This window comes from Aethalodelphis obliquidens, unplaced genomic scaffold, assembly GCF_003676395.1.
Source record: "Aethalodelphis obliquidens isolate GAN/ISIS:26980383/991018 unplaced genomic scaffold, ASM367639v1 scaffold12, whole genome shotgun sequence".
In the NCBI taxonomy this organism is placed as follows: domain Eukaryota; kingdom Metazoa; phylum Chordata; class Mammalia; order Artiodactyla; family Delphinidae; genus Aethalodelphis; species Aethalodelphis obliquidens.
In genome coordinates, this window is record NW_020837956.1 from 25,838,497 (window position 1) to 25,866,038 (window position 27,542).

At 46.6% G+C, this 27,542-nt stretch overlaps 1 protein-coding gene and 1 long non-coding RNA gene across 3 annotated transcripts in view; one reads left to right on the forward strand and one right to left on the reverse strand.

The window, feature by feature from the left end:
• KLHL29 (kelch like family member 29) overlaps positions 1–12,845 on the reverse strand; it is a 310,446-nt gene extending 297,601 nt beyond the window's left edge. The window contains exon 1 of the mRNA XM_027113738.1: positions 12,226–12,845. The gene's annotated coding sequence lies outside the window, so the exon portion shown is untranslated. The remainder of the gene's footprint in view (positions 1–12,225) is intronic.
• A 140-nt stretch (positions 12,846–12,985) lies between these two features.
• LOC113624000 (uncharacterized) overlaps positions 12,986–27,542 on the forward strand; it is a 342,352-nt gene continuing 327,795 nt past the window's right edge. Inside the window, exon 1 of one of the 2 annotated variants that reach the window (XR_003434160.1) lies at positions 12,986–13,291. This is a non-coding gene — a long non-coding RNA (uncharacterized LOC113624000). The remainder of the gene's footprint in view (positions 13,292–27,542) is intronic. The other variant, XR_003434159.1, reaches the window with a different exon arrangement.

Sequence of the window (27,542 nt, forward strand, 5' to 3'; positions counted from 1 at the left end):
GTCCATCCACAGGAGAGTGGACACACCAACTCTGGTACACACCACGGAACGCTACTTAGCAATAAGGAACGAACTACTGGGGTAAGTGTCAAGATGGATAAGTGGCGCCCGGGGTAGGCTGAGTGAAGCCAGAGGGCACCAGAGTACACACCACATGCTTCGGTTCATACAAAGTCACACAGCAGGCAAAGCTCACCTCTGATGACAGACATCAGAAAATGGTCAGGAGAAGAAGGGGGATTGCTTGGAGGCGGCATGTGGGAACTTTCTGGGGTGACGAAAATGTTTTACATCTTGTTTTGGATGGTGGCTACACAGGTATTTACAGTTATCGAAACTCAGTGAACTGAACACTTTAGATCTGTGGATTTTATTGTATTGCTTCGACTATTACACCTCAAATAAAACACATACATACATACAATGCCCAGCGAAGGGCAAGGTACACAGCAGGTGCTCAAACTGATGAACTGTTGAAGTAAATGCCTTTTTTCCCCCTAAGCAAATTGTTTAAAGAATTTATTAGGAGAGCCAATTTGGAATATGTTTAGAAGTCTTTTTTTTTTTAATTGTGGTAAAAATATATAACATAAATTTTACCATTTTAACCAGTTAAGTGTACAGTTCAGCAGCATTCGATATAGTCACACTGTTGTGCAAACATGACCACCATCCATTTCCAGAACTTTTTCGTCTTCCCAAATTAAAACTGTACCCACTAAACAACAGTGGGTTGTTTAGTGGGTACAGTTTTAATTCCCCTCTCCCCCAGCCCTTGGCAACCACCATTCTATGTTCTGTCTCTATGAATCTGACAACTCTAGGTGCCTCACAGATGTGGAATCATACAATAGTTGTCTTTTTGTGACTGGTTTACTTCACTAGGCATAACGCCTTCAAGGTTCATCCTTGCAGCATGTGTCAGAATTCCCTTCCTCTTTGTGAGGCTGAGTAATATTCCAGTGTGTGACTGTATCACATTTTACACACCCATTCACCCACTGATGAACACTTGGGTTGCTTCCACCTTTTGGCTATTGTGAATAATGCTGCTATGAACATGGGTGTGTAAACATCTATTTGAGTCCTTGCTTTCACTTCTTTTGGGTATATACCCAGAAGCAGAATTACAGGATTGTATGATCATTGTATATTTAATTTTTTGAGGAATCTCTATACTGTTTTCCTTAGTGATCACACCATTTTATATTGCTATGAGCAGCACATAAGGGTTCCACTTTATCCACATCCTCACCAACACTTTTTATTTTCTATTTTTAAAAAATAATAGTCATCCTAATGGGTGTGAAATGATATCTCATCATGGTTTTGATTTGCATTTTCCTAATGATTAGTGGCGTTGAGCATCTTTTCACGTGCTTCTCGGTGATGGGTATATCTTCTTTGGAGAAATGTCCGTTCAAGTCCTTTGCCCATTTTTCACATCGCGCTGTTTGTTTGTTGCTGAGTTGAAAGTAAGTAAGTTTTATCTGTAACTTTGTGCAGGACTGAGAACCCAGTCTCGCCCTTCCCACCGTCACATGCTCAGTCCCTAGATGTCAATCTCATGTCCCCGTCCCTACCCCCAATGGTCCCTTGGTCACACAGAGCACAGGAGCCAAGAGTCAGACAGGCAACTGCCTGACCCTTTCCCTAGGACCAAGGAGATTATACCTGGCCTTGGTGTCTAGTCCAGATATCAAAAAAATGTTTCTGAAGACCAGATGTTCTGGGAGGCATACCTGGAATAAGAACAGCTGACAGTTACAGCTCTCGAGTTGTGACTTCACAGTTCAGTGAGTACCCACCCCACCTCTGTGACCTCCCCAGGAGTCCTCACCAACAAAGAGGGCTTTTTGTGCTTTCTGCAGAATCTGGGAGAGAAATTTTAAATTCCTAGGTGGGAACCTGAGCAGGGTGGTGGCTCTGGAATGCCCTTTTCACTGGGGGATGTGAGGGAGAGAGCATGGGAGAGGCAGGGGCTGTCCCCACAGCCCATCTGGAAATGCAGGGCTGGAGCCCTTGCCACAGGATAATGGTTTGTGTGGCTTTACCTTAGCCCGCTTTCCTATTAGTCTCCCAACTGCTGCCTGTGACCTTCCCCTCACATCCCAGTCCCCAGTCGCTGGTGTCTTCCAGGTCACACAACATACATCCCCTCCCTCCAGAAAGCCCTGTGGGCTTCTACACTGTCAGACCTCTCCCCCAGGGGTGCCAGGGCAGACCCTGTTGGAGACCTGGGGCCAGTGAAAAAAAATGTCCCTTCAGTTACAAGAGAGGTGGTGAGTTCATGGAGAGGAAAAAAAGTGACTTCCATGAAGCATGGTTTCCATGAAAATCATTCTTCTCCTTGGGGGCAAAGGAGGAAATTTTAGATCTTAGTGCCATTTAATTGTGGAAAAAGGCAGTTTTCCCACAGGGCGTGAAGCAACCCAGGTACTCCTCTTTTTTTTTTTCCCCCTGCAATGTGTTGCCATAGATCAGTAGATTGAGAAGCTTCTGAGCTTCTACTTGGCACACCTAGGTTTCAGCAAGAAAAAGGTTCCTTTCACAGTTTGAATATTATTCAAGTTTCGATGATTAAAGCTGGTTGGAACAGCATGAAACGAATAGATTACAGCACTCCACTTACAGCAGGCTCTTCGCTAGCAAGATCAGCCCCACTTGCTGCACGCGGCCTCCGGGTCTCACTAATCCGGCTTCCGAATGCGGCACTGACACTTCCCAAATTCGGTGGCCCTGGCTTTTGGTTTGGAAAGCCAGAATCAGAGTATGGTCATCTTATAGTTCTTCAGATCAAGCAAACAGGTTAGTTCAATGGCAAAATAGCCTACCCTGAACAAATAAGCTGATTCAACAGCAGAAATAACCTGTGCATGGCTCAAGAAGTCAAAACAGTGCAGAATTGCAACAAAATGGCCTCATACGAATGTGGGTATGAGGTTCCTGAGCTAAGACCATGAAGCTCTCACTCAGCATCAGGGAAACGACTGGGGATGCACATAAACACAGAGCAGACACCCCTCTTCACAGCCCACCCAACATGGCCATCGTTTTCTGGACAGAACAGATCAGGCAGCTCCCCCCGCTACAGTGAGCACTGACGGACTGGCCAAAATTCAGTCGGCTTGTTGTCCCAAAGGTGGCAAGGTTGGCCTCACTGATGAGGGATTCTAGATCAGAGCTTTAGAAAATCACTGCACGTGCTTTGGCAAGACAACTGCATCTAGGCTCCCACGCTGCCCTCTACCCCTGTCTGTGGTGAAAGACCAGGTTTGGGGGTTTTATTTGTACCTCCAATCTGTTAAGAACCAAAATGTGGTCTTAGCATGCACGACTAGACCACAGCTCACACCACATACTGCTCTCTCGGCAACGCACATGGGAGTGTGACGTGGCCTCAGACTGGTCCACACCTTCAATGAGAGAAGCCCAAGGATCATGCTCTTGGCTGTCAAGGCAGCGGCAAATGCAACAGAAGTTTCTAAATGCTTTCTCCCGTTTTATCTTGTCTCAGACTGGTAACTGATTTGAGGTCTGGCAGCATGAGGACCAGGGCTAGAGTGGCATCATTTTCTACTGGCCTGGATAGCCTGGCCAGCAGCAGCAGTGCCCAACCTAGGTGCCCGGGTGGAACTGCGTGGATGCCTGTGGTAGCATTCAGGATCAGGTTCTTCCCCTGTGATCTGTCTTTCAGAACTTCACAGGAAACTGCTGGACTAGATCCTCATTGATATTCTTCCGCCTGCTCTCCACATGCCATGGGCTTCTGAGTTGGCTGGGAGCTCATGGTCGGGGCCACATCTCAGGGCATCTGAACAGTGAGTACCCAACATGTGTAAAGTCCAAGGCCAAAAGACAAAGCTGGTCCCTGCCTTCAAGGAGGTCATGATTCCCAAAATGAATCCAGAAATAACCACTTGTTCACATGATTTGGAGCAGAAACCAACCCACCCATACACATAGACAGCAGTTATGATATGCCTGGTGTTGTTCTAAGCGCTGTAAACAGGAAGCCATTTAATCCTCGAATATTTGATTCTCATCCATGTAAGTCAGGGCACCCTAAGAAGCCTTCTGACCACAAGGATAAATAGTCAGTTAGACCTAAGCCTTCAAGAGAAACTCAGAAGCGAACTTTTGTTCAGTTTACAAACGACGATGGCAGTGAGTTTAAGTGTGAAGGAATTTGAAATCATGTTGACGGGTCTCACTTTCAGGTTTATTTCAAGCCTTTAAATAAAATTAGCTGGACCTCAACTTATTATGTCAACTGTGGTAATCAGTGAGCAATGTGGCTAAGTGTGTATATATTGTTATTTAAATAAGCAATTTATATTCTGTATGAAAGAGAATACTGGCTCTCTCCCTTCTTTAGAGGTGGGCAGTCGGCTGGAGGCCAGGCCTGTGCATTCCTTTAACCCATCCAGCCACCTGTGTTTGTTGATCTGACCTCAGGCAAATGCTCTGTCTCTCTAGAACTCATCTGCAAAATGGGAATAATGCCACCCACGTCACAAGGTGAGCAACAAAAGAGATGCTGCATGAAAGGAACCGTTCTCTCCACTGTACCTGCTCAGTAAACAGTTACTGAGTCTATACTCGTTCAGAAGCTCCAGGAGACGAATATATCATTAAAGTTCCTTAGGAGGCTAAGCTCAGCTGCAGTTTTGATCCGAAAGCAAATGCTTAAAGCTGGAAATTTGAAACAAGAAGATAAAAGAGAAAGGTAAGTTTTTGGTTTGTTTTTTTAAATGCACGTTTCACCTTTCCCCACTGCTTCTCAATGTTGCTAAATATCCAAAAGGAAAACAGGGACGATCTGGCAGCTGTTCGGTCTCCAATTTGGCCTAAGCTTTTGCTTTTCACAAGACAGAGAGTCCTCTTGTCTGTTCATGCTTCATCGTCCCCACCACTGACCCTGCTTCTAAGAGCTTTGCAGGGAGGCCTGAAGAAACAGAAAGCCTCCTCCTGCCTGATTTTACCTTGAGGGGAGAGACAAGCCCAGGAGTAAGGACGCGGGAGGTGGTGGGGCGGAACCTCACCCTCACCCAGCATCATTTCCTGTGGGATCACTCAGTTACAAGTTCAATCAAAGGCACTGTAGCCATGCCTTTCTCCCAGTGACTCTCAAACTGGAGAAGTCATTCCTTGCCTGAGTGAGGGTTAGAAGAGTTAAAACAGGGAGCAAACACATCTTTGTGTGTCCGCCCCAGGTTCTGTTCGCATCCTCTCATCCATCTCCACAAGCAACCAACCAACCCGCCCCCACCCCTGCACCAAAGAATTCAAATAGGACAGAACTTGGAAAATACAGTGTTATTGCCCTTTCATAGTGGTCTCTATGATTGCAAGGTGTTTTATTTTCCATTAAAACAATGCTTTTATGAAATGCCACAAATTAAAAAATCTAAGTGGGGACAACACCTCACGAGTAAGTGTAATATGAAGGATGGACTAGGACGGACTTTGCGTCGACTCTCACAAGTGCCAAATAGATTCGAGTTATCACTGGAATGAAGAAGCTCCAAGAAAATTAGTCTTCAAGTCTCAAGTCATAAATCCTAAAAGATTCCATTTAGATTAGTTAGAATTCATCAACAAGCATATTTAATAGATGTATACCCAAATATAGCATCTAAAATTCCACACAATGAAAAACCACAAAGATACAGCTACACAGCTAACTGAGTGAAAAGGAACTCCAAAAAGTAGCCTTTGATGTCTATTACCTGACACCTTCTCTGGGCATAAATTTATCCAGGCAAATAGTTTTACTATCAAGTTTTGTGCCAGGCACTGTGTTAGGCACTGGGATTGAAAAGTGAACACACCCAGATCAGTCTTCAGCGGTCCTGGATGTATCCTTAATCCTCTCTACATTGTTTCTACTCCTTACTTTGATATTTAGTTATTACACTGGCTCAATGTGGAAACAGCTGCCATTCAAACATCTGAAAGTTTTTCTCCTTAGTGTTCCAGGAGACAGAGGAAATGGAAGCAGGTAAGCAAATCCCAAAGTACTGTGAATGTTGGACCTGGTCAATATTCTTATTAAAGTTCACGTTCCCTCTAGTAGAATTATTTTACTTAAAATGTTAATTAGCACAGACAGCGCGGTACCTGGTGCATAGCGGGCAGCGTGTAGTGGTGCAAATGCATCGAGACCCAGTCTGGAGTCTCACACTTGCCCCACCATACACACACCGAAAAGACAAGACAGACTGGTAGTTGACGGATGTGGGTTCAAACCCAGATGTACAATTCATGGCCTTGGGCCAGTTGATTATGTTTCTGAGCCTCATCTTCATTTGCAAAATGTGGATAATCCCTACCTCTCAGCGTTGATATGAGGATTAGAGGTAATGTATGTAAAGCACTAAAATATAGTGGTCAGCCATAACTGGAAGCTATTATTATTATATTATTGGGGCTTGATACAGGTTTGGTGATTGAAGAATAGATTAGCTGACCTCTAAAATCCACATCAACTCTAAAATTATGATACTAACAATGGAATTAAAAGTTCATATATCAAATCACTCAAGGATATTTTTAACTTTTGTAATTGTGATGCAAATCTCGTTTCAGAATAAGTCCTGCTAATGAGACTCACAGAATACAATGTATTTATATACACCCTGGCATATTACGAAAACCTGTATGATCAAATTTAACAGGATAGGTGTCTATGGTTTCTGAGATCTCCAGGGGTTGCTGCTGCCTTTTCTATCACAACTACTTGACCGAAGTTCTCCTTCCTAGAGCACTTCTCTAGGCCAGACAGACACTGTGATGCAGGTTTTACCAGAGTTATCTTGACCACGATTATTCCTTCCATTTTCATAAAAGAAAATGGAGGCATACTGAGATTAAGGATCTTTCCAAGGTCACACAGCTAGTAGGCACCAGGCACTGGACTTCAACTATGACACTAAACCCATGCCTTTACCCACTGTGCCATATCGCTGCAACTCAGGCAAGCCCTAAACGCAAAACATAAGCGATTGGAGAGACTTGTGAGGAAATGTACCCACAGAAAAGGAAGAACAAATGTCAGTCACATCTACTGCATTCTTCCTCTGACTGTATTCTGTTGACTACATTTTCACCATGTCTCTTAAACAGAGGATCAGTGTAACATATCCATGTAAAAAGTGGGAGAATCCAGCAATCCCTCTTCTGGGTATATATGGAAAAGAATGGAAAGCTGGATCTTGAAGAGATATCTGCACACCCATGTTCATAGACATGTACTGTAAGATTTCCCCTTACATGAGGTATCTAAAGTAGTCAAATGTATAGAAACAGAAAGTAGAATGGTGGTTGCCAGGGAATGGGGAAGGGGGAAATGGGCAGCTGCTGCTTAATCGGCATAGAGTTTCAGTTTTGCATGATGAGAAAGTTCTGGACATCCACTGCACATCAATATAAATATCAGCACTCCTGAACTGTACACTTAAAAATGGTAAAGATGATACATTTTATGTTACGTGTTTCTTTTTACCACAATTAAAAAAAATAAAGTGGCAGAATACATATCTGTATATATGTGTGTATATAGACATATTTTATGTATAATGTATTTGTATATATGTATGTGTATGTATATACATAACACACGCATATATCCTTAAAAGAGTCAATGATTTAAAAATTTCAAAACTCTAGAAAATAATTACAAAAAATTGACACCTGTGGGGCCAATGACAGCCATCAAATGTTTGGGGAGCTGACCTCTTGGCCCAAACCAGATCACTTTCACAATGCTCAACCATCCCTGTTCTAGTTTCTGAATCATCACCACCTGCTGCAGAGTCAAGAGTTCGAATCATGTGAATTTCATGCAGCTATCCTCTCTCATGAGAAATGAGAAATCTTCCCTTTCCCTCCCTAAAGGTGGAGATCCCCCAAGACAATAAAGTTTATTTCACAAATAATTGTGTTGCTATTTTCAATGATCAACCTACCTCATCTTTTTTTTTTGCAGCTTCAATTTCCCTGTTTTCAAGTGATTTCATTAAAGAAAGCAGAGACTACCTTTCTGACCTAGGACTTCAGGAAGGTAAGCGGGTAGCTGTTGTAGGAAGAACCAGAGTTTGCTTTCAGAGTGACCTTGATCTCAGCAGGCAGGTAAAAAATTCTGACACACTTTTCCTTCTTAACCAAAATTATTCAGACTATTTTTTTTTAGCATGTTAGGAGATGAATCCCAATTTCCTGAGTAATAACAAACGACCATCTTCTGCATAAACTACATTCTTCCAGTTTCTAAACATTTGGGTTTACATGTGATTTATCTGTCTGCAAAGAGATTTCTTTTCTTTCTTTCTTTCTTTCATTTTTTTGCCACGCTGCTTGTGGGACCTTAATTCCCCCACCAGGGATTGAACCCCGGGCCCTGGCAGTGAGAACAGAGTCCTAACCACTGGCCCACCAGGGAATTCCCTGCAAAGAGATCTCTTATTCTCCAGTCATCCTACATGGTTTCTGCTTTGGTTTAGCCTCGCCCACCACAACCAAAGGCTGGACTTCTTATTCATGGTGTTTATTCCTCCCCCTATCCCCAAGTAAGCACTTAGCTGACCGATTACAGAATCACAAGATTGGTTATAATTCCGTTTCTCCATCTGACTTTGAACTTAAGTGCTCCAATTATTTTGCCTGATCCTAATAAGTCAGTAGCGTGCTAATGCTTGCCTTGATATTTCTAAAATATACAGGGTGTGATTAGCATAGGACTGCATCATTAGAAAGCAAAGTTGAAAGCGGGTGAGCAAAATCATCACTCGCATTTAAGCAAAGCTTCCTGTTCAGTGAACTTAACGATGTTACAATGATCCTAGAGACACTATATGCTGTGACTAAACGTATATCGTATTCAGAAAAAGCCTCAGATGCTCCAGAACCTTCTGTCTTTGGCTACTACTGGATGAGAAAAGATCCTAGGAGGACAGGCTTGTTCCAGCACACAAAGTCCAGAAGTCTGTTTAAGCCAGATACAGCTGAAGACATAAAGAATCCTTGAACCATAACAGGGTAGGAGGGGAAAAAAGGAAGGAAGGAAGGAAGGAAAGAAGGAAAGAAGGAAGGAGGGAAGGAAAGAAGGGAGAGAGGGAAACGTTTAGTCAATTCTGCTGGTTGGCTTGACATCTCCAGGCCATAAAGTGAGAAAGCTTTAGGGTAAGCCTGCTGGAAGAAAAAAGAAAAACAAACCAAAAAACCCCATGCACACACACATATCAAATGAGATGCTAAAAAACTACATTAGCATCAGTGGTGTTATTTGAGTCGATTAAAAAAATTTAACCCTTTTATATCTGTGTGCAACCAGGAATAGTGTAAACTTTTGGGAACTAGCAGATAGAGAGAAAAAAAAAAGAAAATGCTTTAAACTGGGAATGATTTGCAGTCAAATCAATTGATAAATGAAAGAAAAAAAGATGGTACAACGTAAATTGATGCCAAAGATTTATAAGGTTGACTAAGTAAACAAAAATGGAATGGATCACCATGGAAATGCATGAATATTGAAATAGGCAAGATCTGAATACACTAATGATATGCCTCACTGAGATTGACAGGTGTTGATAACAACTGTGACAATCCACACCAACATCCACACTTCGAACATGTTTATTCCTAGAAAACACGGGCTGGATTTAAAGGTTCCTTTTCTTTTACAAAATAAATTTTCTATTCTTCAAGGGACTAACTCAATTCTCATCTACTTGAAAAACAAAAAAGGTTTTATCATTTGCTTTTTGGATATGAGGAGCTGCAGTTAGCAGAAGTCATTCTCTTGGGCTCTACTAGTCTTTGTTCCAATAAACCTCTCACAAAACTGAATTCTCAGTCTTGTTTATCTCCCGCATTGAGTACTTGAAGTATGACCACCACTCATTAGAAGCATAATTAAAAAGACACAACCTAGATTCCTCACTTCCTTCACATACACATGAAAACCAGTAACCCTTAATCTATTTGTTACCATGGCTACCATAGGATATTTTATTTCAGTACAACTCTAGGTATTTCGTTTGGATTGTTGCTTGCAAATGAAAGTTGGAGACCTATAAATTTCTGTTAACTGCTAGAAATGGAGAGACTGAACAGAAGAAAATGTTTTTTCTTAATCACGGACAAATACGGTTTATAAGATGTTTGTGCAGAAAAGTTATTAAAATTGGTTAAATACATCAGCCCATAAACTAATTTAAATGCCATTAAATTCATATAGAGTTTAAGGGCACATATGCTAGTAATTCCCTGATTTATAGCAGGATGATAAATCAAGTGCACTCAGAACAATGTACCGGACGGAGACTGTATTCACCACTGGCACACAGCTCCATACTAGTATAAATGCCTAGAATATGTGACTACTCAAATACATGCATGCCAACCAGCCTTTAAAGTATTCACCTGTGAATTATCCGACGTTTTGGCCAAGAGTCGGGATGAACAATCAATAAAGTTGTTCATCATGCCCTCCCCCCCCAAAAGTGAAAAAGTAGCTCTGCACTCTCCATTGTAATTTTCAAAAAAATCACGAATGAGGTGGGCTAATTAAATCTGCTGTCATTCATCCTAAACCGAAATAATTCCTTAAATCTGCCCTCCCAGGGCTGAGTTGGAGATAAGACCGCATGGCAAGAAAAGGTACTCTGTAGTGAGTAGACAGATGACTTTAAAGCGACTGAAATTAGGGTAAATACAGCTGTAACCAGGACAGATCTGTCACTGCAAGAGGAGTCCGAATCCCAGCATAGCTCGGCTAGTGAGAGGCTGGAGCCTGCAGCAGTGGAGCCTGACTTTCCCTGAGCTGACGAAGTGGAAGTTTCGCGGGCAGCAGCAGATCGGCGTCCTCAGCGGTCCCGTCCCTCCAGCGCCGAGGTCTCGTCTAATGCTGCATAAATACCTGCGCCCACGATTCGCGCCGGGCGCGCCGCGGCGCAAGCACCGTAGAGAGAGAGGAGAGCGTTTGCAGAGCGGCAGGGATGGCAAAGGCGGCGGCTCCCTAGGGACCCCCGGGGGGACCCACCAACTGACCGTGTCTACCATTGGGTTCCAGAGCTCAGGAACGACAACTGGCTTCTCAGCTAGCGGACCCAGGCATCCGAGACTCGCGCTTTGGCCCCATCACCGTTGGCTGCAGGCAGCCAGCGCGTCTCCGCCTTCCCCAGCCAACGCAGACCCAACCTGCCCGGGAGCTGCCTCGGACCTATCCGGGCTCTCGACTCTGCTCTCCCGACCCCGGGCGAGCTCTCCCCTCCCTCGGGGCCCAGAGCCCGCACTGCCCAGCGTCCGCAACCGCGCCGCGACCGCATATAACCCTCGCGCTCTCGGCTCGCTCCAGGCCACAGAGACCCGGACATGAGCCCTCTGCCACCTGGCACCTCCCGCGGCAGTCTGGGCGCGCGTCCACACTCCCACATTACACATCTCCCCGTCCACACTATCCCGCACATAAACAACCCCTCCCCACCCAACACATCCTAGCCGCTTCACCAGCCCCGTACGCTCTCCTTTCCGCGCCCCCCCACCAAAGACGCTGGCACCCACAAGGCGTTAAGGGAAGGCGGGTCACAACAAGGTCTGTATGGGCTTCCTCCCTGTGGTTTTCTCGCTCCTCTACCTCGAAAGTTACTTGGGATTGAGTGAAGAGACCAGGTCCCCAAATGAGGGTCTGAGGACGGGAGGGATCAGAAACCCCAACCTCGCTTTCCGCTGCACAGAGGCGCGCACCTCCCCAAAGGCCAGACGCGTGGCCGCCCCCAGCGTCCAGCCCTCCGGTGCCTCTTCTTGGCCCCCAGCCCGGCTCGGGCCCTGGGCCGCTCAGGGGAGGTGGCTTGGAGAGGGACGCATGCTGTCGGGCCCAGCCGAAGAGCTGCCTCGGCTGGGGGGGGGGGGGGTCACACTCGCTTCCAGCGCCCCCTACCACAGCGACATTGGCCTCGGGCAGCCCCTGTGCATACACACCCGGGGGCAGGAAGTTTCCCCCCCCCTCCGCCTTTTTCCCCCCCTGGAGCAGCGCAGGCGCAAGGGCTTCTGCAGCCTTGCGAGTCCAGACGCGGGAGGCTCCTGCCGCCGCCGCCGCCGCGGGTGCCGAGCCCAGCGTTCCGGGTACTCGGGCCCCGCTCCCAAGCCCGGCCCGGCCCCACGCAGCCTCCAGGACCCTGGGTCCCCGGCGCCGCATCCTTGTTGCCCTAGCCTGGCTCTTACCTCCAGCCGCGCGGCTCTGGCCCCGGTCCGACGCGCAGAGAGCCTGGGGTCGCGAGTGGGCGCAGGAGGGCTGATGGATAGGGGACGGCGCCTGCGGGTAGCTGTAGCTGGGGCCGCTCGGGTCCTGGCCGGGAGAAACGGATCCAGGTCCACCTCCTCGCGTTCCTGCTCTCCGCCTTCTCCCCCTTTTCCTTCTCCTCCTCCTCCGCCGCCGCCTCCCGGCAGCCCAGTAAGGATGCCCGAGAGAGGGAAGTCAGTCCTTCTGCCTGTCAGCCTGTGCGGCTACGCGCGGCGCGGCGCGGCTCTCACCGAGGCGGCGGCGGCGGCGGCGGCTCCGGCAGCATCGCCCCCCCACTCTCCCCGCAGCCGCGGCGGCCGCGGGGCTAGGGTTGGCTCCGGGCTCCGGGCTCGGGGCTCGGGCTTCGGGCGGGGGCTGCACTCAGGCGCGGCGGCCGCCGGGACTGCGGGCGGGCCCTGCGGAGCCGGGGCCGGGGCTGGAGCTGCAGCTAGATCCGCGGCGGCGGGGACGGCGGCTGCGCGGGGGCTGGCGCGGCCGCGGCACGGGGACCATGCTCCCTTCTGGCTCGCTCCGCTCCGGGTACCGTCTGCTTTAGCTGCGAGGGAGGCGGGCTGCGGCGTGCAGCCAGGGGCGGGCGGAGCCAATCACGGGCGCCCGAGTGGGCGGGGGCGGAGGGTGGGGGAGGCGGGGCGCCCCCGGCCGGGCGCCCAGCGCTGTTCCCGGGGCCCGAGGGATACCCAGCAGCCGCGCGCCGGGCCCGGGAGGAGTGCTCGCGGGTGTGTCCGTCCGTCCGTCCGTCCGCCGCCCCCGCCCCCCTGCGGTGGCTCCCGGCTCGGCCCGCTCGGCGGCCGCGCCCGGCAGATGCACGGCGCGTGGCACCGGCTCCTGGGCCCCAGCCTCCCGGCCCCGCCCGCCCAGGGTTGGCTGACGGGACCGAGGCGAGCTCGCCGTCCTCTCTCAACACCTGAGGAAACTGGCGGAAAAGTTTGAGAACGAAAAGTCCAATCGTCTTTCAGCTTCCGCCCTCCCTATGACACTCCAGCCACGGTAAGGAGCAGGAATTGTCCAAATCTCTGAAGAACCACGGCTAGCCCTGTAAATCCTGGCCACCGACCCTCGACTCTCCTCGGTGTACACGGACTTTCCTGTCTACACTGACCCTCTTGAATCCACAGGACCTCTCTGTTTAGACAGCCCCTACTCAGGCCACCCCAGCCTTCCATGTCTACACTGACTCCCACCCTGTCTACACTGACTTTCTTAGTTCCACCACTTCCCCGTCTCCACACGCTGTCTACACAGACCCTAACTTCAACCTTGTTGGGAAAGGTTTGGCCGGAAGCCCGTGTCAGCCCCAGTGCGGGCTTTCCATTGTGCCAGAACATTTCATTTCAGCACCAGTCTTCCCTTCTTTGGTAGATCTAGATCTGGCTTTTCCCTCATTTGGTTTTGAATTTCAGAGGAAATATATCTTTTTCCCCCATCCCCCATCTCTGGGCTTCAACAACCCTCCCTCCCATGCCCGCCCCCCCCCCCCCCCCCCCCCCCCCCCCCCCCCCCCCCCCCCCCCCCCGCTTCCCCGGCGAAGCCGCTGAGGCCCGAGGCCTGGGTAGAAACTGGGGAGGTGGGTGTGGAAAGGTAGGGAGCTGCTTGCTATTTGGCTTGAACTGGGCGGAGCCAGCCCGGGGCGGGCTCTGCCAGGCCCCGCCCCCCATCTGCCAGGGCATGGGGAGGGTTCGTTGGTAAATCTCTTTCAGCTTATTCCTGTGATATCTGAATCCAGGCCTCTTCTCTCCTTGGCTGTAAACTCGGTGCAAGGATTGTGCCTTCTTTAATATCTTGTGGGAAGCAGAGTACAGTGTGGTGGCTGATAAATAATAAATACTAATCATCTACTGAGAGTAGCAGGAGGACCATCAGTGAAAGGGAATGAGAACACCAGGGAAAGGACCCATTGGTATTAGAGTAACTGCATTTTCTGAAAAAAGAAAAAAAATCGAATGACGTTTTGGTGTGTGAAGCCTGGCGGTGGGGAGAGGACAGAGTAAAGCACTGCAGCGAGGAATCCCCCCTTGACGGTGGGGTCAGCCAGGAGAAGTGGTGTGTCTTTAAGCAAGAGTGATCGAGGGTGCCTTGAAGGGGGAACAGGTGGGAGTGGGGGCACAAAAGCTCCTCCAACAACCTGAAGAGGAACGCGAGATGTGGTTTGAATGCCACGGTCTGAACGTGGTATATGAAAAGTGATTGAAGGGTAATGTAGATGGGAGAAAGGAGAAAGAAGGATTACTTGGGGTTTTAAAAAAGGACGCAGGTAACACTTCAAGCACTGAATGCAAAGAGAACAAAGGCACAGGTGAGTCAATGTTCATTCATGTTGTAGGAAGCTGTCCTCTGAAATGATCTGCATGGGCCCACCAGCTGTGAGCTTGTGGGATCCACCAGGCTACATCCTGGAGCCATGGCACATAGGACAGGTGTAGACATTATGGAAATGTGGCTAAGGTTTGCAGGGTTAAGGGATAGGTTAAAATCTGGCAATCTGAGGTACTCATAATGTCTGACGTGATTTTGAATGATCCTCAAATGAAAGCAGGAAATACGCACTCCAGGAATCCTTCCTCAGCTGCATCTCTAGGTGAAGGTGTAAGGATTCTCCCAGTTTCCCTGCTGGCATTATCAGAGAAGAGAGACTGTGCTGAATCTGCATCCAGCCGGGTGATGCCAGGGGTGCTGGTTCTAGAGTGCTGCAACGCCTTCAGGGTTGGATTTTTATAACCGCCCCCCCCGGGGGGGGGGGTGCCAGCCTGTCAGGAGAATGAGAAAAGCTGTGTGAAGTAGAATCACAGTGGGCTAGTCTACCCCCTCCTCACCCCACCCTTCTTTCATCCCCAGAGCCTGAATGCAAATAAGGATTTCCAGAGTCTGAAGCTGAGATCTTCCTCTGCAGTGGGGCTCCGCCTAGCTAGGAACTGTTGGGTTCAGACTTAGGAAGAGTCGGCTCTGGTCTAGACATGAGCTCCATTTCACCTGAAGTGCTGTTGTTCATGTCATCTGCCCCTGTTCCTCCAGGCTCTTGGTGACGTACAGTGGATCTGCTCTGTGTTGTGTAAGAGATCTGTCTGTGTAGACCTTGCCCGTAGCTGGGATCTGTCCTGGGTTTTTCACTGCCCTGCTTTGTGGTATTTGGGATAAGCCCCATGGTTAGCATGGATTTCTCTCTGTGGTAAATGTGGTTTGTTCCGTGTTACACGTGAGAGCTGCTTCAGCCCTGGTCAAAGATTTCTCCATGAAGCACGGGATCAAGCTCTGTAGAGTGAGCTTCAAAACCCAGCCCTCCCTGTCCTGACGAAGATGCCCCAAGCTGGGCTCTGAGATCAGGACTAATATGTCTGCTCCAAGCAGATGGGTTGGGAAGGAGTGGACTTGTGAGGCCCAGGGAGGTAGACTGGAATGCTGCAGAACATGCATTTCCCACTCAGAGCATAGACCATTATTTGCGCAGTCCATCAGACAAGGACTTTGTTCTGGAAAGGCTACCGCCGTCACCTGGAGAGGCACCAGAGGAAGCCCCAGCATTACTGTCTGGGAGTGCCCACTGTGGCTGAGACGGACTTCCCTCCCTGTTTGTATTTATAAATAGTAATCACAACAAAACGATCATTTACTCAGTGGCTGCAATGTGCCAACCATTGTACCAGGTATTCTACCCACAATACCTGGTCAATGGTCATAGCAACCTGTGGAGTTAGTGTTAGCAGCCCCAAGCGCTGAGTCATAGAGAGGGTAAGTGACCTCCTGAAATCACACAGCCAGTAAATGGCAGAGCTGGTATTTGAGTCTGGTCGCCTGGTTCCAAAGCCTTTGTTCTTTTCACCATCCTCAACACACAAATGCAGTTTCTTTTGTCATTAACCCAGTGCTTTTCCCTTGGAGAAGACACAGTGGATGCTGATTTTGCCTCTATCAGCAGCCAGTTCTGGAGTCAGGACTGGGAATCAGTCTTAGGACACAGAGGGCTGATGTAGAAGAGGGAAAAGCATCTCTTTGTTTACTGAATGCACAGGTCACTTGGAAGAGTGGACGCCTCATCAGAAACCCTCAGGTCTGAGAGGACATCTGTTTCCAGGAGCGAAGTGGGTATAAATAGAGCAGGAGCCAGCCTCTCTGCTGGTCTGGTTTTGTGTTTGCTGTTTTGTTTTTCTAACATTCTGCTCCACTAAAACCACCCCTATTTGGCATCAAAAGCATGAATAAATCCTACATAAGTCACTGTCCCTCCAGTGGCTAATCAATCCATAAAAATCTATTTAGCACCTACTGTGTGTCCTGCATTTCAACCCCATGGTGTTGATTAAAGCAGGAAGTAAGAAGTCACAGCTGCTGTATTTTCACTGTGGCCACCCTGCTCTGCGGATGCGTGGAAAAGGCACATGCTAATCATGCAATCAGCCATGTGCAGAGGACCTCCCGCACGCTCAGCCTTGTGCTGGGTGCTCTCAGGAGTATAGGGAAGGTACAAGGTGCGCTTCTCACTCTGCTCATTTTTACCCTGCCTGTGCCCCAAAAGGGGCTGAGGCATCCAAATACAATACAGGATTTTCCCCCTCCCCCTTATCTGTGGTTTCAGTTACTTGTGGTCAACCCCGGTTTGAAAATATTAAATGGAAAATTCTAGAAAGAAACAATTCATAGGTTTTCAATTGCATGCCATTCTGAGTAGTGTGATGAAATCTCATGCCATGCTGCCCGCGATGTGAATCATCCCTTTGTCCAGCGTATCCACGCTGTGTACGCTACCTGCCCATTGGTATAGGATAAAAGTCAGTGCTTATAGGGTTTGGTACTGTCTGCAGTTTCATGCATCCACCGGGGCTCTTGGGACGGATTCCCTGCAGATAAGGTGGGACTGCTGTACTTGGTTCTTGTTCTTGACAGAGGCTAAGGTAACAACAGTTGTTATCAAGAAGCATAACTGAGTGCTCAGATGTGGGAAAAAGACTCCAAGTGTTGTGGGATGCAGGGGATGATCTGTAAGAGTGGGGCTGGTCAGGATGGATGGGTGGGTGTCAGACTGGACCTGAGGAATGAGGAGGTTTTTCCTGGGGGGCAGAGGGAACCCAGAGCCGCCAGAGTGGAAGGCAGGGGCCAGGAGGGTAGAGGAGTAGGATTCCTGGACTGGAGGACCCATCCCAGTGTGAGAGTTTCTGAAACACTGCTTGCTGGTAATAGTCATTTCCTTTGGGTGAAAATGAAAATGTGTTTTCCTTCTTTGCCCAAATCAGTGAACTATTAGATTCTAAGGTTCAGAGTGAAACTGGTGGTGTCTTTTTTGGCATTTTCAATGGTGGGAATGCAGCAGCTTTTTTTAGTACCAGTTGTTTGCAGGTGGCAGGAGTGCTAATTAGACAGAGCCACTAGCAAATTTCCTGGATGGTTCTGACTCCCAAACCGACAGCAAACCAGCTCGGGGGATTTACGAGAGCAGTTTCTACTCTCCCCATTGATAAAGTGATTCTTCAAACACTTTGGTCAAAGGAATGGGTTTCATAGTTGCTCAATACATATTTATTGGGTGTTGAATTGTTCACAGTGACCAAAATTCCACTTTACTTTTTCGACGTTTAAGAAGGGCCTAATGTTTCTCTATTAGAGAGTGTAAAAAGAAGACCCAAATGATTGGGAGGATAGTTGAAAGGAACATTTTATTTGAGTGTTAGAGGAGTCTTTCGATCACTGAAACAGGTTTTCACTAAAGGGAAAACGCAGGAGACTTCTGAGAGAAGATTGAATCCTCATAGTTCTTTGCATGCATATTTTTTAAGCTGTTTTTAAGAGTAAAGAGGTTCCAGCCTGCTGGTTCCCTGTTTGACTCCAGAATCCACTGGTGCCAATGTCTTTTATCTCCCTGGGAGATTTCAGTAGAACTTGGGGCCAGGACCATGTCATTAGTGTGGTCATTTTGAAGCCCCGGATTGGGCCAGAAGCAGAACAATGCCCATCCAGGGCAGGTGCTCTGCTCTGTCTCTAGGACAGAGACCCTTGTGCTCTCTGCTCTCTGTCTGGACTCAGGCTGCCCGAGAGAGTGTCACAGTCCCCACAGGCTGTTGGGGGGAACACAGCGGGAGGCAGAGAGACCTTTGGCCACAAATCTCATCTTAATCAGCTGTTTCATGAACACGGCCAAGTCCAGGACACTCTCTCAGGAGTTATTGTTTATTTCCGTATCCCCAAAGCTAGAGGCTGCCTGCCATGTTCATAAGCAAAAGGCAGCCCATCCTCCAGGGAACAAGTTCACTATTCTCCCCAAAGATGGGGGTGTTGGGAGTCAAGCTGCAGGCACTCTTGGAGTGTGAGATAAATCTCGGTTTGCAGGGTGAAGTATCTAATGGTTTCAGCAATTTGGGGTCTTTTGGAATACGTGTCCCCGTATTTTATCTTCATGTTTACCCCTACTTGAATTTGTGAAGCTGCGTACACTTTATGTGCAGTGTGTCTGGAAGGAGGAATTTGTGAGGTCATGCCCGATGGAAACATGACTGTCAACACATTGGCCCCGGAGGTTCTGTCCCCGAGAAATCAGAGGTGACAAGGAAGAGAAAAGCAATAGGGCCTGAACTCAGGGTACTCTCTGAATATTTACTAAGCGTCGTGAAAATAGCCTAAGTCAGGGCTTCCCTGGTGGCGCAGGGGTTGTGAGTCCGCCTGCCGGTGCAGGGGACGCGGGTTTGTGCCCCGGTCTGGAGGGATCCCGCGTGCCGCGGAAAGGCTGGGCCCGTGGGCCGTGGCCGCTGGGCCTGTGTGTCCCGGAGCCGGTGCTCCGTGGCGGGAGGGGCCCAGCGGTGACAGGCCCGCGTATCGCAAAAAAAAAAAAAAAAGCCTAAGTCTGTGATAAAAATCACCATCTGGTCCAGGTGCATCTTGATATAAGAAAATATGATATATGAAAATTCAAAATGATAAAACAGAAGGATTTGCTAGTTTACATTACAAAAGGATGCATGAGCTGCCCGTAAGTGAAGCTTTCCCCTTTGATATTTAATGTGTGGCGGATTTAGTAGACATTCCGTTCATATACAACTGGTCAGAAACACATTAATTTATTTTTATTTATTTAAGGCTTGTGACCTACCTACTTTCAAGACGTCTTGAGCAATTTACAGGTTAAAACATGGGGCAAAAGGAGACACTTGGGAATGAAATAGAACAGATAGAACCCAAAGGGAGGACCGTGGGGTCAGAGGCATTAGGCACACAAGATGAATGGGTTCTACAATTAGGATCTCTAAGGGGAAAAGGGGCAAATGCACCAGGTTACCTGATTGTATAAAGAAAGGCACATTTGTATCAGGTCATAAAAGATGTCTTGAATAGAAAGTGTTTTAAAAAATCAGAGACCTGCTGTAAATGGAAGAATGTAGTATTATTGAGGTAAAAGTTTTCTCCTTTAGACTTTGGAGACAAATGCTAATCGTGGAAAAGTGTAACACTACAGATCTTTGTGGTAACTTTTTTTTTACTACTTCTAAACCTTTGAAAAATATTTACCGGATGATTTCTTTAAAAAAAAAAACATTTCAATTCTTTATAGGTTTAACTTTTTGCCAATTCAGGAAAAGCGTTGCAAATTGGACATATTTCATTTAGGTGGTTGTGAATTTTCCTAGAAAGCAACAGGTAGGTATCTTCTAGCTTAATGCTAAACCCTTGATAATTTCAGTGTAGCTTCAGGTCAGTTTCAAAATTAGCCAGAGAGTTTTGGCTAATGTAAAATTTCATTAGAAATAACCAGAACTTAGCATTAGAATAGCAGGTTTAGAAAAACCTAGGGCTTGGAAAGAGTCAGAGCAGTATTTGGAATCTGAGATGGTTATATACCGAGCTGCAGATAAATCCTATTAATGAACTTAAGATTTTAAAAGGGTTGCAGATACAAACTCATCATTATAGTCAGGACTGTTTTTCCTGGGAGTCAAGATTGACATGTGGCAGTAGATGTGTATGTATTGTTCAAAAGCAACAGAGATGTTAGTTGGGGTGACAGTATATAAAATAATGATGTACCGATGATGAAAATATCAATAAGAGCTGATATTAGTTTAGTACTATGTGCCAGACACTGTTCTAAGCCTTTGATTTTCTTAAAAATTCTTTTCTTATATTCCTTACAACAAAGGATGTGGGAATTGATGAATCCTGAGTCTAAAAATTTTGATGCAGACACATAGAGAGAGGAGCAGATGTTCTTTCATCAGTAGGGAGTGTGATACAATCCATTGGCTGGAGGGGGGATGTGGCTGGCTCATTCTGGATGCATGTCTCAGAATCAGAATGGAAGTCTGATGTCGTGTTGTGCCTTTTCACTACGTAAGCGTATACCAGGTGCCTCACGCTGGTAAGCTCTGGGCATCCCCAGCCTTTGGTCATACCACTCATGCCACTGAAATCTGACCTAAAGGACACTGGAAGTTAAGATTAGAATAAGAGAGAAGCCCCCAATTGTATTAGTAATTTCCCCAAACCTTAGTAGCTTATGCAACATTTATTATCTCACCCAATGCCTGAGGGTTAGGAATCCAAGAACAGCGTTGCTGGGTGGCTCTGGCTCAGGACTTCCCATGAGGCTGTAGTCAGATGTTAGCTGGGGCTACAATTATCTCAAGATTCCACTGGGACTGGAGGATTTGCTTCCAAGCTCACTTACATGGCTGCGGGCTAGAGGCCTCAGTTCTTTGCCATGTGGGTCTCTCTACAGGGCTGCCTCAAGACATGGTAGCTGGCTTCTCCCCGAGCAGCAAGTGATCTGAGAGAGAGAGGCCAAGACAGAAGCTCACTGGGTTTCAGGTTTTCAGGCTTCTGAAGGTCCCCAAGAGATCAGGAGACATTACAAGAGATTCCGAAAGGGAAGATGGCTCAAGAACTCTTGTTGATAGAATTCTTAATGTGTAGTTGCCAATGCTCTTGAAGAGAAATAGTCAGGTGGGAATGGGTGTTGATGAAACCAGAGTGACCGTGAGAAAGTTCACCTTTGAGTGCAGCTGGAAAAAGGACAGAAGGGTGTCGAGTTACACACACCTAATGAGCTATAATTAATGAAGGCAGCAAAATGGTCAGGATTACAAAACAGCTTTTCTTATTTGACATGAGCAGAAAATCAAGAAAGGATCTGATTGGTGATTGTGGTAAGATGTCTAATACTGCGGGTTTCTGTGGCGCAAACTCTTACTGAGTGCCACTGTGTACCAGGCAGAGTGCCAAGGGCTAAGGATAGAAAGATAATCAAAAAAAGGTCGCTGCCCTCGAGGATCTTCCAGTCTAATGCAAAGACACATATAAACGAGGCCATGATCAATACCATAATGAGATTCAGTACAGGTAGCACTGGGACATTGGGAAGGGCACTGCCAGTGCTACTTGGGAGCAGGCAGGTCGGGGAAGCCTGTACAGAAGAGATTACACTTGAGCTTAGTCCTTAAGGATGAGCAGGATTTCGCCAAATGAACAATAGGAGGAAGGGCAGGGAGAACAAGAATGGCCAAGCACAGGACAGGCAGGGGAAGCTGCTGGTGCTTCATACGATTAGAGCAGGGTGGAGAGTGCAGACAGGGCTTGAAAAGAAAGAGGAGGCCATTTTACATGGGGCCTCGGAGACTCTACACTGGGGCTTAATGGGGCAGTGTTGCTTAAAGTGGGGTCCTACATCAGGATCACATGGGAGGCTGATTCCTAAGCCTAACCCTACATCCACACCAGCAGATAGTTCACCATAACCATGTTGTCTTCTTCCTGAGCTAGACTACATCTCCCAGCACCCTTTGCAGTTGGACTACATCTCCCAGCATCCTTTGCAGTTATACTATATTGCCTAGTCTCCTTTTTAGTTAGGTGCACTAGTGTCAATGACATATAAATAGAAGTAATATGTGCCATTGCCAGACCTGATCCATTAAAATCTGCCCTGCGTGCTTTCCATGCTCTTTTCCCTCTCTCCATGTTGATGCAGGCAAACACAGGAATCTTGGAAGCCGCATGTTAAAGACGGCAGGGCAACAAAACCCAGGAAGCTCTGGGTCTCTGAATGATTGTTTGGAGAGGGCCAACCAGTGATCTGGAACACCCATTTTGGGGTTTCAGGAAAACAAGAAATAAAATTCTATTGTGTTTGAGCTGTTTTATTATTTTGGATTTGTTTGTTTTCGCAGCTAGTGTTACCCTAACTAATACAGCAATTGAGAGGGGAATTCTCTGGAGGATTTGCATTTTTAACAAGCACTTTAGAGGAGTTTGAGAATCCCTCTTGGAGGCGAAGGGGAACCAGCCACTCATGGGTTTAGAGTAGACCAAGTAACGCGATGCTATTTGCCTTTTAGAATGGCAGCAAAAAAACGGGATTTTACCTCCTTTTTCTTTGCCGAGGAGAACAATCTACTGACTAAAAAGAAATAGAAAACTGTGGTAAGAGAAAATTGAAGTTCAAGATGAGTAGAGAGATTGTAACAAGCTCCAACCTGCTGTAAATGATCTCAAGTCTCTTGGCCAGGACAAATTACACCCCAGGGAGTAGGGAGAACTCACCACCGGAGCTGTAGAGCCTCTGCTGATAATCTTTAAGGAACATGGAGAGTGGGAAAGAAAATGGAACACTAGAGATGGGAAAATAAAGCTTTTATTAGTAAAGAGGAGAAAAGATTATGTAGACTTCAAAAGTGGGGATAGTCTATTCACCATCATTAAGTTGATTATTTAAGGCTGATTTGTGAGCATATGAAAAATGGAGAATTCTCTAAAAGCCTGTGTGGCTTCTTTAAGAGCAAGCCACAACCAGGAAACTGTGTTCCCAGTTTTGTGATAGGCTTGCTAGATTATTATGTCAGGGAATTGTGTTAGCTATGGTAGACGCAAAGCATACCTCAGATTGGTATTTGTCAAGGAATCTAATGATAAATTTGTGTGTAAGATAATTTCAACTGCAGACTAGTATTTGGGTAATACATACCCAAAGATGCTAATCACTATCAGTATGAAAGTACATTTCTAGTGAACGACCACAGCCATGGTTCCATCTGATGTTTTTATTAGTGATGCAGACATATATGACTTAGTTAATCCTGAAATTTTGAGATGATGTGTAGGGAATACATTGGTTGGCATAACAAGGCCCGAAGAATAGGCTCAAATATTAAGCTAAATGTAATGATATGAGATGAAACAGACAAATGATAGGATTGAGCATGTGGGTCCAAACAGTCCCCTGCACAAGTCCAGGGCTAAGAGGCAGCAGCTGCAGTTTGAGAGGCACCAAAGGTGTTGTTCAGCTGCCCAAAGCCCTGTACGGACTCAGAGGTTAGCTGTGAAGCCCATGGGGTTAGCTGAGACCTGTATGCAGTTATCTGAAGGGGTGTCAGGAGCAGAGGGACCCAGGCAGACTTCAAAGGCCAGATGGGAAGATTTCAGGTCCACGTGAGAATGAACCCTCTCCAGCCATCTCACAGCTGCCCCAAACAACAGGCTGCTCAGAGATAGGAGCACCTGTCAATGGACATGACCAAGTGGAGAGAGAAAATCCCTTGTTGGGACTTCAAGGAAGGGATGAAGGCATCCCTTGGGTGTTTGGCCACAAAGAAACCATAAGAGTCCCTCCAAATATTAGTAGCTACTATTACTGGCTACCATTTAGTAATAACTTAACATGTGCCAGGCACAGTGCTAAAGTAGGCTCCAAAATCCTATACCAGTTTTTTTGTTGTTGTTGTTGTTTTGTTGTTGTCTTTTGTTTCTTTTGCTGCTGTAACAAATAACTACAAAATTCGTGGCATAAATCAATACAGACGTATTATCTTACAGTTCCAGGGGTCAGAAGTCCAAAATCAAGGTGTCTGTAAGGCTCTGTTCCTTCTGGAAGCTTTAGGGGAAGATCCTTTCCTTGCCTTTTCCAGCTTCAAGAGGCTGCCTGCATTTCTTGGCTTTTGGCCCCTTCCTCTGTCTTCAAGGTTAGCAATGTAGCATCTTAAATCTGTCTGTCTCCTCTCTTTCTCTCTGCTTCTGTTATCATATCTGCTCCAACCCTGATCCTGTTACTTCCCTCTCAGAAGGGCTCTTTTGATTATATTGGGTTTGCCCATCTAGATTCATCTCCCCATCTCAAGGTACTTAGTTTAATCACATCTGCAAAGTTCCTTTTGCCATATAACGTACTATATTCACAGGTTTTGGGGACTAGGATGGTGAGATTTTTGGGAGGGTTGTTATTCTGTCTACTACAAGCCATTTATATATTATCTCATTTAATTTGATCCCTCACTGTCTTGAAGAGTTGGACATTATTTCCACTTAACAAGTGGAGAATTGGAGCTGTGGAACAGTTAAATAACACACTACACCTCCATGAACACAGGGAGGCTGGGATTCAAACTGGGTTCTGACTCTAAGAGCTGGGGATCTCACCACTCTGACACTATACTATGCATGTTTTTATTCTTCTCAGAGCCCTTAATTCTAAGCACTAATAATTGCTTTTCTTTAGTGGTGTTAATTTAGCAGTGTCATTATTGCAGCTTGTTTTTCTGAAACGTTACATAAGTCAGACATTTCTGTCTACCTATGAAATTTAAGTGGCCTCCCCTGCTATATCTCCTTAGCATCTTTAGCGCACAGCTTTTGCCCCTCCTGGATTTTGTCACCTTGGGCCTTCTCAGCAACAGGAGTTTGGAACAGTGTTATTTTCTGAATTCAGATCTGACAATCTTTGTAGACTAAAGGCTATACAGCTGTAAAAGTTTGTTTTTAACCCAAAGTAACAGAGTTGTCAAGTAGAGTGTAAAAAGATCCCAGAAATGCAGGCTAAAAACATAGTGATTCAGTGAGGCAACAGGAACAGAATGATGACAATGGCATTTAGGCCCCAGGGCAGATATAAAAGTGGTGGCATCTGGTTGAAGCCCACTTCCCCTGAAACTAGAGCTCAGGCCCTGCTGAGGTAGGCAGTGGAGGAGTCTCCTGCCCCTCTGGACTAGAACATTTCTTCCAGCATCTGCAAAGCTGAGGGAGAAAGCCAATGCCCCATTTTACGGATGGGGACCCTGAGGCTTAGAGCTGTGCTCAAGGTCACATGACCAACTCATGGTGGAGACTGGGTCCAAAGTCAAGGGCCCTGGGTTCTAGTCCTGGCTCTGCCACTCGCTGCTGCTCCGGGACAATGGGCATGCCAGTGAACATGCATGTCTTTTCTCTGGTCATCCTTCCAGTGTGCTGCACCTTGACCATTTGGAACCACAGTGTGTCAGCCTTGCCCACAATCCATCTGCCGCCAGTTCTCATTGTGCTTAGCTGTGCAGGGCTGGGCTCTGGGTCAAAACTGAGCTGGATGTGGGTTGAGCACAGCTTGGCTGGAGAGAGGCCTGAGGCACATGTTGGGGGGATGATCACTGATGACACCAGGCTGTATTTGCCAGCAAGAGATTCCAGAGGGTGCAGGAAGTGGGGTAGAGGCTGTTATCTGACTGTGACGTTGAGCAGTGGCTGGATGGTGGGAGAGGAGGGGAAGGGCCTTGGGTCCACTGGGTTCAGGTCCTGTTCACTTGTTGGGACCCAGCTCACCCTCCTGGCAGGTGGTTTCTAGATGGTTCACACGGCATGCCATGGCATGCAAATGCCATGGCAGCTTTCATCAAGCCTGTGTTATAAGGTTGGTATTGATTGAGCACCTGAGAGTCTAGAAGGGAAGGAAACATTTTGAACACTTTGTTTATGCCAGGTACTCAGCTAAAAAGATAGGAACTGCCCTTACTAAGCACCTATTTTGTGCTAGGCACTGGGGTTTTCTCTGACTCTGGGTACAAGAAAAATACAACGTAATTCCTGCCCTTGGAGAGGTCAGAGTCCACACGTCTGTGGATACTAACCTTTACTAGACAACATAAGGACTAAACAAGGTGGTAATTAATGAAGATAAAAGGAAGTAGCAGGAGCAGCGAGTGAGGAAGTGCTGGGTTTGGGAGTTACCCAGGGTCTGTTTTCCTGCCGGAACTCTGGTGTTAAGGCATGAGAGGTGCTGCTTTTAGAACGTTTCCTAATACGGGGCTTGATTTCTTAAAAATAACATTCCACAGCCAACTTGTGTCCATTGTTCAGTTTGTGGTCTGCTAGGACTCTTGGATCTTCTTTTCCCCAGGCTTGCATCTCACTTTTGTGTAGTTGCCACCTTTCCCTGGAACACTCCCTTCTCAACACTCAACATTTCTGTGACAAGATTGGGGAAACAGAAAATTATTTTTTAAATGTTCAATTGATTTTATTTTTTCCCTTTTTTTCCCCAAAACAGCTTTATTGAGTTGTAATTCACAGACCGAAACATTTACCCATGTTAACTGTGCAATTTTAGTAAATTTACAGAGATGTGCAAACATCACCACAACCAATTTTAGAACATTTCTCTCACCAGAGGGAATAATTTAAGGGCACAATACAAGAAATATGGGTTACTTCATACTACTTGAACATGCATTTCTGAAATTATTGTATGTAAAATTTGTCAGCAAATTTTGAGTTACTTCACAGTATACTTTTGCAAAAAAGCAAAATGAAGTGGAAGGAAGAATCCCTGTGCTTTAAATCTAGAGAAACCATTATCCATTTTGCAGATCACTTCATTAATAAGCAGATTATTATAAAAGTAATTATTTTAGAGACGGCAGCTGCCGTTAGCTAATACTATATTGTTGTCTACTGGGACTTATAAAAAGTCTTTTTAATTTGCTCTTCAAAAATCACTTATACCCACACAACCACTTCAGTCAACGAAATAAACCTAGGTATGGGCAGACCTTAGTTACCATGGCAAAAACAGCTTTACCTCTTTAATTTGTTTCCAGTTGAATTTTCTTTCTTCTCCAGAACTCCCTGATTTGTGGAAGGACTCGTCTAGGGAATCCCACCCCTTTGCAAAAATGGCCACTCTCTGGCAACAAAGGCACCATTCAGTATCCAACCCTTCAAGGGTGAAGAGTGTGCTGAATAATGGATGCTCCAATGGTTTCCCTTGTAAATCCCCATTTGGGAAGAGCCAATAGAAAGTTCAGAAGGTGTTGCTGGCTCCTCTGTTAGGTACACCATTGCTTATGTGGGCTGGTCCCTTATTGGTGGAATCAAAGCCCCTTCCTTCTCATCTCACATTCCATCCTCCTTATGCTGTAGATCCATCAGATACAGAGAACTGTTTATTCCCAAGCAGAAGGGGAATCATTTCTCCCCAAAAAAGTATAGGAAAAGCATGATCCTAGGTTGGAAGCCCGTAAAATGCTCT